The following is a 13,669-nucleotide window of genomic DNA, read 5'->3' as shown; positions in this document are numbered from 1 at the left end:
AGTTTCATGCAATCCCCGATACGTTCGACATTTTGAATCCGTAGATGAACGTTGGCGCGATCGCAGCAACGTGTTACCGCGGAACAATGAAAGCGATTTACGGCGGCGCTATCGCCGCAAGGTGCTGCAAACGCGATAGAAGTATTGATACGGCAAGTGAAAGAGTATGAGCTGGCTCAGACAAGTGCAATTTTGGAATCAAACTGGCGATCACAGGATCCCTCAAAACTACTACGCTTTTTATACGTGTATATTAAAAAAAAAAAAACTGTCGATATAACCGTCACGAAGTTTTCGAAAAGAAATAAAAAGAATTTCGTGTATAAAATAAACGCCGCCGCGTCTTTTAATTATGTATTATAATTTTAGAATAAAATAAATTTTGTTAATACAAGTTATCTCTCCCTATGCATTAATTCATTTCCTTTTTTGCAAATTCTTGTTAGTTAAATTATTTTTATGTTTTCTTCACATCTTGGAAGCATGCGGCTGTGTGTAGTATTACTGTTCAAAAATATTAATATTAATACAAAAAGAGTGAATAAAAAAAAATATTCTACCAGCATGAATAATTATATTTTGTAAAAGTTTTAATTATCGATTCGTGATGGCATGATAAAAGAAAAACACACATCTTGGCATAAAAATGAAAAATAACGAGCAAGGTAGCGCATTTTGTGCGGCGCTATTCCTTTAGAAGAAGTTCCCAGCATTATCCCACTCATAATTTCGTAGGCAGCTTACACAAGCTTAACTCAACTCCTATCTCACCTCTGTCCACCCTCCAGCCGCCGCCACCCACGATTTCTCCAGCATTTCCGAGCTTGCGAGCTTGCAAGCTGCCCCCTCATAAACTTAACATAAGGGTTAAGTCTTAGTAGTGCCCTCAGCTTTGCTCCTTTCCTTCCTTTTGTAGCCTATCTATCTCATACTCCCTTACCTACATCAAAGGGTAAACTTTCAGCTTGTTATCTGAAACTGCTCAGAAGCCCATGTGTAATTACCTCTTTGAATATTTTCTTTTTAAAGTCTGCCTGATTACGCGCCATACCGAATCGTTTCGCGCTTCGTTTGCTAGGCAAAATTATCTTTTCAGTGAAAAAAAGTCCAGAACTAATTAAACCAGCGCAATATTGTAATTAAGTTTAATTTAACTCGTTTCGATATTTAAGTAATCATCAGACGAGATAACCTTTTTAATGATGTGATTTCTACACGTAAATGTATAAAGAAGACACGTCCTAAATCTAGCTCATCCATCTGCATAAAAATTGAAAGAATCAGAATACCACGGAGGTCATTAGGACAGTGTCGCGAACGGAAGTAGAAAGTCGCGATTATGCGCATTTAATTATCGTTAAAAGCAACGACCCCTATAAATCTGTCTTGCAGTCTGAAGACAAAGAAGCGACCGAAAGGGCGTAAAGCTCGCACGTTTCTAAACCGAAAGTCGCGACATACAAGCCACTCAACGAAATTGCCACGTGGCCGAGTTCCTCAACAAGGCGCGAAGAAACATGAGAAAGGACTGCGTCATACCACGAGAATACTTTGATGCACGAGCGCGGACCACCAAAAGAACAAGGGGAAAGGTCAGAAGCGAAACATTATTTCTCCGCTGTCACAACAAAGTAGGATTTGCCATCGGTGTACGTGTATATATATATATATATATATATATATATATATATATATAAAATTATGTACAATTGCACAAAATTTCGCTCCCACTAAACAAGATTTTAGATCCATTTATGTTCCTTGACACATCCAAAATTAAATCCCTTTCCGACTCAATAACTGTGGCTATCAAAAATGATTTCAAATCTAAAAATATCTTAGAATTTCTTATTTTTCTTTAGATAAAGCTATTATAATTAACAACAAATCACGAATTTTGTATTATAATCGCATTATGAAACGGTAACAATCTTGACACATGTATACGAACGGTCTATAAGAGAAAAAAAACATTCGCAAATTCTATCTCGAATAAGAAGACAGCATTAAAAATTCCACGTCGTCGTATAAACGTGGCGCATGGACGTTACGTTCATCACTGACTGTCAAGCGCGGTTTGCGCGAGGGGATTTCATCGCCGCAATATTCCCGGGCGATCGTTAATTCGACAAATTATTCATCGTCGCGGAAATGAAACGCCGAGTCGAATCGACACAACTTCGCTAATAAGTTAACTAGCAATCGCTCAACTGCCTCTCGCGCCCGGTGAAGTTCTAATTGGATCACTTGTACCCGTCATCGTTGCGAGGCACCCCCGACGCCGCAGGATGATTCTCCGCCCTCGGTGCGATCGGCAACGACATTTTGAGTGAATTTTCCGACTGAAGATGCGCGTCATACCCCGCGCGGCAGCCTGTTGTTTTCCCAGGGAGAAACGCCACACATATATCTCCGCTCGCGCCCCGCGGGCACCCCCGTGTGCGCATTCACGTTGATATAATGCACGCCGCACGCGCGCTCCGTAGAAAGGCAGCGCGGAAGAGACGGCAGGGTGAACGAGCGAGAGGAGGGTCGTGGAGGGAGGGACTCGGATAGGTGAATCCCGCAAAATTGCAATTCCAGACGAAATGGAGTTCTGGTATTTTATCCGACGTATGCACCTCGCGAATTCGAACGGGAAGCGCACGCGTGGTATGCACGCTCGTCCGTCCATCACCCGTGGAAGGCCCCCCCCCCCCCGTATGCATACACGTATATATCCGGGAAAGATTGTAAATAACGGCACTCAGGTGTGACACGACGGCGACGCGTCATCGTCCGACGCGTATAAACGTCTCGTTCCAGCGTCGCGGGAAAAGTCCCGCTCAAATTGGCAGTTAATATTTTATTCATCCCCCACCTTCCTCCGTGCGCGAAGTAAGTGCGAACTCGAAACGCTCGACATCATATATGCTTTGTGCTTAAATATTAAAGATTTCACACAGTTGTGCGCAGATGCGTTTAAACGATATTTTTATGTATCCATCAATGCGCGAATATGTTAGAAAAAAAATATATACATACTTGAGTATATGAAATTATTCTTAAGTGGCTTGAAATAACGTTAAGAATATATATATATATATATATATATATATATATATATATATCTTTCTATTGATTTATGACTTAATAACTAATTTAAATATTTATGTCGCTCATTTAGAACCTCAAGTGCGCTCAATGTTCTTGTCTATATTATGTTTCTTTATAATATATGCATATATATATATATATATATATACACATTGATAGGTAAATCGCATATAGGTAGATCACATGCCTCCCAAATACGCCCATATCCTCCTCGTTTGGACCCTCGAGGCTTCGCCATAGCTGGGATCGTAATTGCTCGAAGAGGGATTCGCTACACCCTCTCGTGGTAAGGGGCTCTATCCCGCGCAATGGGCTAAACGTAACCATGATTTACGACTCTGTGGTCGATAAGGACCGCTATGAATGCGAGAACATTGGCGGTATAATGTTTTCCAGGCTGATGGTACTCCAGTACGGAAAACCATTTATCGCTCTTGTATCTACAAGATTCTGTACAAGAACGTGTAAAAGATAACTCACAGATGACAGAAAATGTTCTTTTAAAGAATCGCGCAAAAATTAAAACTCAAAACATTATAAAATAGAATTAATTAAGACGTTAATAGACGTTAATTTCAAGCTAAACACTCGTGACATAAGACAGATCGAAGAGAATGATTGCTAATTTGCTTCGACAACTCTGAAACGCGCAAACTAATTCGTTTTATTTGCATTTATTAAGAGAGTCGCTACAAGTCGTTATATTAATTTTCCAATAATTCACAACTTAAAAACTTGAATGAAAATAATCTCAGTCTACTTCGAGAGAAAAAAGTTTCCCTACTACTTGTACGACATAAAATGTACATAAAAAATTGTAACATAAAATTGTATCAAAAAATATTTTATATACATATTTCAATACCGGACCCTTTTATTCGTACGAGCTTCTTACTGCTTCTTTCCCGTGCTTTATTTTCGCGATGAAGAAAGCCACAAACGCCGTCTCCTTGTAAGTGGCAATTTACATAAACGGACACCCGAAGTGTACTCCCTCCCGTTCGTTCCCGCGAGCTTCGGGAAATTTGTCATCTCCAATAGCTCGCGCCGACTTTCCAGCGACACGATAATGCTACATTACTGACGCGGCCGGAATTCGGGAGTAATTCTGGGACGTATATGCTTCGTCCCGCTACACGTATCCCCGAGAATGCATCTCGATGCACTTCTGAAGATGGGAATTTGACGCGTTTTAGATGCGTGGAGTATGATGGATAGCCGTTTATGGGTATTTTCCTCTAAAGTACGATTAAGAGACGCTTAGAGGCTCGAGCAGGAGAGAGAACTAACTGTAACTGCGAAAGTCGAAGTACGAAGTCGGAATTACGGATGCATATTTATTCCGTCTTGCGAGAGCTGAAAAGAAAAGATAAAGATATGTTGGTATAAGAGACAAAGGAGATCTCTTTTTCATTTTCTCATATCCTATCTCTTAACTTTTATTCTGTTGTAAAATATTTGTCCCTCTTGTTCTCTTAATTTTCATATAATTCCCAGTCGTAAAATAATTAATTAAAGCGGCTATAAATTTTTATGTAACCATATATACAGTCTTGTAATCCAAGAATTATAGAGAATCATATAACTTTTACGGATGTCCCGTACAGAAACTGATGGAAGCAGAACGAGAAGTTAATAAGGCGCGAACGATTCGGTTGAGAGAAGACAGAATACTGTAGTTTATTTGGGTTGATTTGGGTCGTTGACCCAGTACCATATGCGTGACTTTATATACCTTGAATATTCTATATCACCCTTTACTATCAATCCTGACACTTTAACTGTTTAAATTATAGAAACTACTTTAAATTATAGAAACTTTAAATTATAGAAAATGCAAATTCCATGTTTAATATAGCAGATATATTCGTCTTTTAGCTAATTTAATAATTATAATAACTCGAATTTGAGACTCGGGAAAAATTCTTTCTTGCGCAAGTTTCACATCACAGAATAATTATTATTAAAAAGAATTAAAAAGAATCTTTCTTCAACGTCTTTTGATGCAAAAATTACTGCAGCGCAATCACATAGATCGGTAAATATTAAATGCAATAATTATGCTTTCTTAATTCCCAAAAACGTTCAAAGATGTAAGAATAAATTATGAAGAACAGTCTCGGCTGCAACAATCGCGCGTTCCTCAAATAAAAGGAAACAATATTGGAACGAGTTATCTCGAAAGTGGCTCGGAGAGCGTTTAAAGGATTCGGTCTCAAAGCAATAATTGAATCTCTCTGCTCGTTCTCGTATCTGGCAGGATATCATGAGATCGGGAGGACGATGAGATAAGAATCGCTATGTCAGTAGGAAAGGAAAATGAGGGGGTGCGCGCCGACGTATCTGCCGGCACCGCCCTTCGCTCAAATACGACCGCGCGACCAGTTAAGAATATTTTATCGTGGAATATTCGCGCGCAAAGATCAGGCCTCGCACTCCTGCAGGAATTCTCTCGACACAGCAAATTTCGCAAGGGTCCTCCCGTGCCGACTGCGTGAGCATTTTTCTTTCTTATCTTTCGACTTCTCTTTGCCGCTGCACCTCCGCTGCGACAGACACGTGCCAAGTGAAATAAAGGAATAAAAATTCGGAACAGTTCGCGAAAAATTAATCTTAAATATCTCGAGAGATAATAGATAATAGGATTTGGTAAGAAATAAAGAATACAAAACATTAACGACGTCATTTCATGACAATTCAATTTGACAATTCAATTTGATAAGTTAAACAAGTTTAACGTGTGAATATGTTCTTATAATAACAACATAATGCAAAAAAAATTATAAGAATCATTTATAAATAACGTATTGTAATTGTATTGCGCTATAAAAATCTTCCAATTTTGACTGATATAACAACGTACTCAGATACTTCAAGTACCATCGAAATACGAAAACAGGGTCAAACAGAGCAATACTAAGAGTGCATTCATTAGCGCCCAATTATTTTCGTATAGTTCATTGGAAGTCTGATATAATTTGACTTAAAATGTACTTCCATTAGATCATTATGTATCTATATTTTCTTTATTCAGATATAAATAAATAGTTAAAAGTTATCTTAAAATTTGGAAGCCTAAATCTCGAAATCCCGAGTCATTTAACACAATTTTTTTTCTACGCACACACACACACACACACACACACACACAAACACACACCACACACACACAAACACACACACACAAACACAAACCACACACACACACACACACACACACACACACACACACACACACACACACACACACACACACACACATAAATACATATACATACGTACATCCACATGAAATGTCTAAGAATATCAAAGATTAATAAAATTTTGACAAGAAGCAAGCGTCAATGGCCCACATTATCGGCCAACGACTACTACCGGTTTCAAAAGTCTCGAATTCCGATCTCTATACTTCGCCATCGATCTTGCTCTAATAGATGAGCAAGGACGGAAAGTCGATTTGTTCGGTCGAGTAGCGGCGTGTTTTATTTGTCGCGGTGAGACGTCGTCGGGCCGAGGAAATGTAGAGTTATTACATCCCGACGGAGGAAGAGGACCGTTTTCAGGCCAGGCGACGAAGACCGGACGAAAAATGGAGCGAACGGAAGCAACGACTGACGAATGCGATTCGCCACGGGAAGCGACACACTCGTTTTCGGAGAAGTTATATTGCTAACTACAGCTCCTCCAGAGAGGCCATCGCTTCGGCCTACACTATATCCATCATAAAGTATACTGTGTCGGAATCGATGTTTGGTTATATCGTCGCGTAAACGAAATTACGAGAGCAATAGACAAGCAGTATCATTCTGCTCGTTTAACGATACAATCTGCAAGTATATATACAATATACTTCAAAAATTCAATGTTGCATCATGAAGCAAAGTCATGACGGAAAAATATCAATAAGATATTGCATAATGCATAAGGGAACGTTATATTTTTGAAGAGTATAATTTATCTAACTTCTGACATACTATCAGCATATACACATATATATATATATGAAGCATCAAAACGCGTATTGATTGAATTTATTTTACTTTTTATGCCGAACTACTTTACTATTTTTTTTTTTTTTTACATTTTCTATTTCACGAAACGTTGCGGTTTAAAAGAAAGATAGCTCCGTTCCTGAAGCTTCACATTTATCATCTCTTATTTTCGTTTGCTATTTTTCTGTCATCCGTAGTGTGTGAAATATAGGTGCTATTATTTGTTAAATTATTTGTTATATATGTCTATTCTATAGGTATTTATTTAATATTTTTTTATACTTTTTTTCCTATTTTGTCTGTTTCTTTTGTATGCTTTTATTACTCAATTTTTCATTGCGTAATCTCTCTCTCTCTCTCTTTCTCTCTTGTTATTCACGAAAATATTATTAATATTATAATTTGGTTTCTAAAAACAAGTAAAAAAATTACATACAAACATGTTGTTATAGACTATGATTATTATTTCATGATGACATTATTCTGAATTTCTACTAAAAAGATATTTCATCCTATCGCTAATAATATATCTAGTAGATTAAACCAAATATGAAATTACGAGGTCGTTCAACGAGTAACGTTATTTTTTACCATTTTTAATAAGCTTGGTATAAAACTCTGCGCAGACATATTTCAGTACTTTGTGATACTCTTAAATTTATGAACGGTTAACAGTGTACAAAAAAAACCGAGATAGTTAACTTTTCTACAAAACTTCGGATTTAAACATTAATTTTTAATAAAACTGTCAGAAAGTATCCGTGTTAAAGAAATAAAGCTTTTAAAATTTCTCACTAAAATATTTAAACGCATAACCATTAATATTTAATCCTGAACATCAGGCAAGCTTCCAAGTGGATCCAGAGAGAGCCTTAAATCAAACCATCGAACCGATGAAATAAAAGCAGTCGTCTGTATTTTCAATGTACACAAAAGAGTATATAGATAAAATCCAGAAGCGGAGAGCAATATTTAGCGTTGATTTTGCATGAATACGGACCTATGTTTTTTCTACCAATTCAACCGTTTAAATCTTTATGGGAACACTCTGACCAGCGATGGTTCATAAAAATTCATTTGCCCGCTATACACGTGATCGCAGAATAAATCACGAAGAAACATCGTGTACCAAACTCACCGCGAAATCCACAGAGTATTATCAAATCAGAGAGTTCTTCCTCGGTCTTCCCTTTTTCACTCAGCAGGCTTAAGAGAATTTAGGAGGCGGGTGCCTTTCCCCTGTGCAAACGCGGAACTATATATTACGATGTGCCGTAATCGAACGCGCTGTTTTCTTTCCTCTCTTTCTTAAACGCTTTCCCACATGTATTTGCGGCACGTTATTTTCAGCAAATTTATCGAAAATTAGGCATTTATATCACCAAAACGCGCAGTTTGGCAAACAATATTATATCTATATATAACAATATTATATCTATTTAAAATACAAAATGTAAATCTACAGATGTGTGCAATTTTATGCAACAGAGATTTCAAATCAACGTGTCTTTTCACTACAAATTTAAGAGACGAGAAAACAATTTAGTTTCTTGCATTTACAACAACAAAGTTTTGATTGTTACGTCAAAGTTACCTCGGAAAGATAAAACAATTTTAACTTTTCCAAGGGCAACCTGCACGCAAGCCCCGATTTGTACTGTACCCCGTTTTATATACGAAGAACGTCTCTTCGACCAGATCCATTTACTCACTATACCATCCTCAACGAGCACGCATTGTACTCTCTCGTATTCTGTGTTCGTATCCTTTTAGTGAATACGCCATTTTATCTGTGTATGTGTGTGTGTGTGTGTGTGTGTGTGTGTGTGTGTGTGTGTGTGTGTGTGTGTGTGTGGTGTGTGTGTGTGGTGTGTGTGTAGATCCATGATTACCTACGCGCTCGCGCGTGGTCGTTTACGGGGGTGAGAGAAAGGGGCGCACGGCGACAGTGCTAACCAGTGTTCAGGGCGGAACGTGGCCATTGGCGGTTGGTGCAGCGGGGAGAGATGAGAATAGTTTGGGTCGAAAGGACGTGCCTGCTCCTCCACCTTTTTCTACCTCCAGCTTTATTTTTCTCCGTTTCGCCCCGACACTGTCTTTGTCCTCCGGCGAGCTTCCTCCCGGCGGACTAAAGGGGAAATGCGGAAATGTGCCGAGACTTTAACTTCATTATTTCTGGAACGCTTTAATTTCAGTCGACCGTCTCGCGCCAGAAGGGGAAAGGGAAACAAGAGATACGAGAGAGTAAACGGTCGAAATACGGGCGATATGTAGCGACAGTTGTAAGAGAGAGTACGGGCAAGATACGTATATTATTATAATATCGAAACACAGCTTGAATAATAAGAATTCTCAATCGAGAAAAAAATATAAATAATTATACATTTTAGCTTTGGGGCTTTCAAGTCCGTTAAAAATAATGGCATATAATTGATGACAATAAATGAATAAAAGGCACCATGGATCTTGCCTTATTGATACACTATTCCTTTGTTGAACTTATACTCGATTTATATACATATATCGATTGTTGAAAAATAATTAATTTTACATTACATATATCGAGTACATAATAGAAAAGCCACGATAGAATGTAGAAATGAGTAAACAGTTCCATTTACAAAAGCAAATATACTCTCTGCGCGATAACTCTCTGTAAAATATGCAACGCTTGTCCAGTGAATTCAACGTAGCTTTCGTCGCTCCGTAAAACTGTCACTGTCAAATTGTTCAAACATTTATACAAACAAAATTTTTCAACATGCATTATAAATGCAATAGAATGCATCTGCTATCGCTCTCGCATTGCAACATGCATTTTTCCATGATAGAAGAAGAATAGCGATATTAATAAGAAGTTTTAATCATAATAATAATAATAATAATAATAATACGAGCAGAAGCAAGCAGTCCATCCAGTAGAAAATATTTCCTGAACAATAGTCCGTTGTTAGACTAGCTGTAAAGCTCATAACGGCAAAAGCTAGATTTAGACTTGATAAACCGGTTTCGAGGATAACACGAGTTGTCTGCGCTCGGCTAAGAGGCAATATACGTAATAGCGAAGCCATGCATTCTTTATTGACACTCGTCTCGATTATCCTGTTTGCACGCAGAGATTGAGGAAATATTGAACCGTAGATTGCGTACTTTATCTTAATGGCCGTCATATAGCTTGCACAATACCGCCACTATATAGCAACACTACACCGTATTAATATCTTAAAAGTGTTCGCTCGGACAATATAAATGTCGCCTTGTCCAACTATATCGCGCGAACGATTTCATACAGCCCATAATTCCCTTAAACGTAATGAAATTATTTACCACTGGTGTACTTGAAAAATTTATTCAATATCGTATACTCGCGTTATACGAAATTAACGTGTGGAAATATATTCGTCTGATGCATGCCCATTTGGTTTGCGGTTGAAATAGAATGATTACGTTATGCGCGGGGCACACAAGTGTTCTTCTAATCGCACGAATAATTTACATCAACGGGTCGAAGAAGTATTATCCAAATATTGTAAAATTGAACGTAGCAATTGAAACTTGTATTAATCGTGCTAGAGTTCTCGCTGGTGAAGTGATGTTAGGAGGCCGACCGAATATTCCGGAATATTTGCACGTCTTGCTTTACTGTTTACTCGCCTTACTTTACGGCCTGCTTCGCACCTTTGCGCGCTTCTCATCGCGCGAACGAGCATGTTCCAAAGTACACTTCATTGTTATCGCTGCTTTCGTTTGCTCTTCGCTGTACTTGCTCTATATTAGCGCTTTGCATCTCATGCTTATTCCAGATGCCTGCCGCCAATACGGCGGCGTATAATTGCGTGAAAGAACGAAAAGACATCAATGAGATCCTTGGTAAATAAGCACCTCTCGACACTGTCTGTAATATTTAATCCGTAAAAAGAACTTGAACTTTTTCAACCTTCTACTACTATTCATATAATTCATACAGTTTCACTATAAATGTCTGAATAATTGTTTACATTGTAATATTGACATTGAAATGTCATAACAATAAGTAAAAATACAAATTGATATAATGTACCGATAATACTTTTTATATGTAATTTGCGAGAAATGGAAGAATTTTATAATACAAAAATATTTTAGATCTTTCTGTACTATTACTAGACTCTTACGCGAATTTAAAGCATTTTTATATTGCGCAAAACAATCCTTCTATTATTTTCTCACAATGACTGACTTATAAAAAGTATTATCGTCGATATAAATCAAGTTTGTGCTTAACTCAAAATGCAAATATTATATTTTCTTCCCTATAAATTCTTCTCTCAGGCATTTATACTGACGTCGGTTGAAAAAAAATGGCTTTGCCGCTTGTGAACATTTGAATATATATGCATATAGAGGATTGCCATTGACGCTAGGTAGCACCACAAAAGGCATCATGGATCGTAGAAACGTCATGCATTCCGTTTGGCCAGCTTACTGCTCCAAAGGCTCGTTTCGCGCACGAGGTGCACAGTGACCCTTTGGTCTCCAACCGTCTTCTGCTTGATGTATTCCCGAGGGAATCGATTAATACGCACGATTGCGGATGCAACGAGCCGCTTCCAAGACCCCGCATACCGTAATGGTCAAACGACAGTAGTTCCACACCCTTTCGGCCTGAGCCGAATGTATTATTTGCAGATGTGAAATTATTGTGGGGAACAGATAGAAACATAATGAGATAATGTATGCGTATGATAATAGATTCGCTGAAACGTGATATTATTATATTATTACACGCTTTGTGCTTTGTGTGTGTTGAGAATCCGGTTGCACTGTGTGCTTTCTTCTCACAAATATTAACGAATGAGCTAACTACATTAAAGCTACCAATTTGCAATAATTGCGCGCATTCCCTTAAATGACATCAACTATTAAAACCATTAGTGCATTCGGCAACGTAATAGGTAACTAGATACTAGGTACGTCATGGATAAATCATTAATTGGCGCAATTATATGGGCATAGTTACTGGGGATACTGGGAATACTGATTCATTTCTAGTCAAGAGTAAGTCTCCTTTCATTCTATCCCGCGGACATCGCAACGGTGCAAGGCAATCGTGTCCCACGTGCAATAGGAGTTATTACGTTGCTTCTACCGTGCAATTGCAACTCCGAAGACGCCAGCATCTCTGTAACTTGAACTAATACCTCCTGCGACTTCAGGCGGAAATTGTGAGCAGCACGAGCTACCGTCGTCTGTGCGTTTCCATTGCCGCTTGTACGAAAATCTAATCTCGCGATAATTCACAAATAAAACATTTCCGCAGGTTACAAAGCTTATTTCGCATTTCGATGATACGGTTAATACAAATTTCACACTTATTCACAAAAATCTAAAAATTATTTCGATATAAAGAACTAAATAAAGTGAGTTTAAAAAATTGAGAAATATACATAAGTTTAGGCTACCTAAAAAATAGATCTAATAATAAATAAATAAAAACTCTATTTTTAAATTAAAAACTATTGTTCAAGATAATAATCCTTTATTTTGATGTGAATATAATGACCTATTGAAGTGAATGTGCGGTTTTGCGACCAAGTATGCTTGCGGCTATAATATCCTACGTTATTCTGCGAACATCTGTGAGATATGGTCGTGTGAAACCATTGTCTTATGCGTTTGTGCATGCAACATACAAGGATTCCAAACGGCCAGTATTGTTCTGTTTAGTCCACGTTAACGTAATTGCTGATCCAAACTACATAACTGTATAAAAGCCGAACTCCAATGCCTCCTTCCTCGCCCCCTTTAATTTGTCAATTACGTTACGCTATCGCACAACAAACGAGTAAAAATAAATCTGCGAAAAACTACAATATCCGCGGTTCGCATAAAACCATTCAACAATGCACTTTCCAAACAGATTTTACGGACTACCGATTAATTCAATCCAATACAGTTAGTCTGTACGGCGTACAAGAAAAAAAAAATACCTCCGTAATCAAGCGCGACGGGTTATTTCGGGGTCTGGACACATAAGCTATGGATCCATCGGTTGCATCTCGTTCGTATGCAATGACCGGTGCAAACAATCTACCGCTTACGGATGACTATCACGTAAACATGTCGAGCGGGAGCCCAATGAATTTGAACTATCGTCGACACAAAAGTCTGCTTTGATACCGCTCGCTTCTATCACGTCCCGTAAGCTTTCGCGAGCTCCATGAGAATGAGACACAAGTGTCTCTTGCGCATAATTCTTGTATGAATTATCACGATTACGTCGTTCGTAATAAAATTTATGTAAATAAAATTTATGCCGCGATGCTGGATTTATCCATTAATGTCGCGAAAATTCTGTACGGCAATAAAATATATTTTATCGTGAAGGGCACTGCATAAAATACTCCGCGAAATATATCACTTATATACACGTACATTCTTACGGTTGATTTGTGACTGATAAATTTACTTGTCACTTTTTTTATAGAATAATATAATCCGATGCTTAGTCTTAAATAAATCGTTAAGCACAAGGATATGTCAAAATTATTGAAAAGTGATTCCAGGAAGAGTACGGACACACTCTCTCTCTCTCTCTCTCT

The 13,669-nt window shown here is 38.0% G+C and overlaps 1 protein-coding gene across 9 annotated transcripts in view; it reads right to left on the bottom strand.

The window, feature by feature from the left end:
- The window catches only part of LOC105422573 (uncharacterized), a 211,992-nt gene that overhangs the window by 156,739 nt on the left and 41,584 nt on the right, over window positions 1–13,669 (bottom strand). The window lies entirely within an intron of this gene.

Source organism: Pogonomyrmex barbatus, unplaced genomic scaffold (genome assembly GCF_055798465.1).
Source record: "Pogonomyrmex barbatus isolate J1 unplaced genomic scaffold, ASM5579846v1 scaffold2, whole genome shotgun sequence".
NCBI lineage: Eukaryota > Metazoa > Arthropoda > Insecta > Hymenoptera > Formicidae > Pogonomyrmex > Pogonomyrmex barbatus.
Note: the sequence above shows the minus strand (reverse complement) of the source record. Positions and strands in the feature narration are given on the sequence as shown.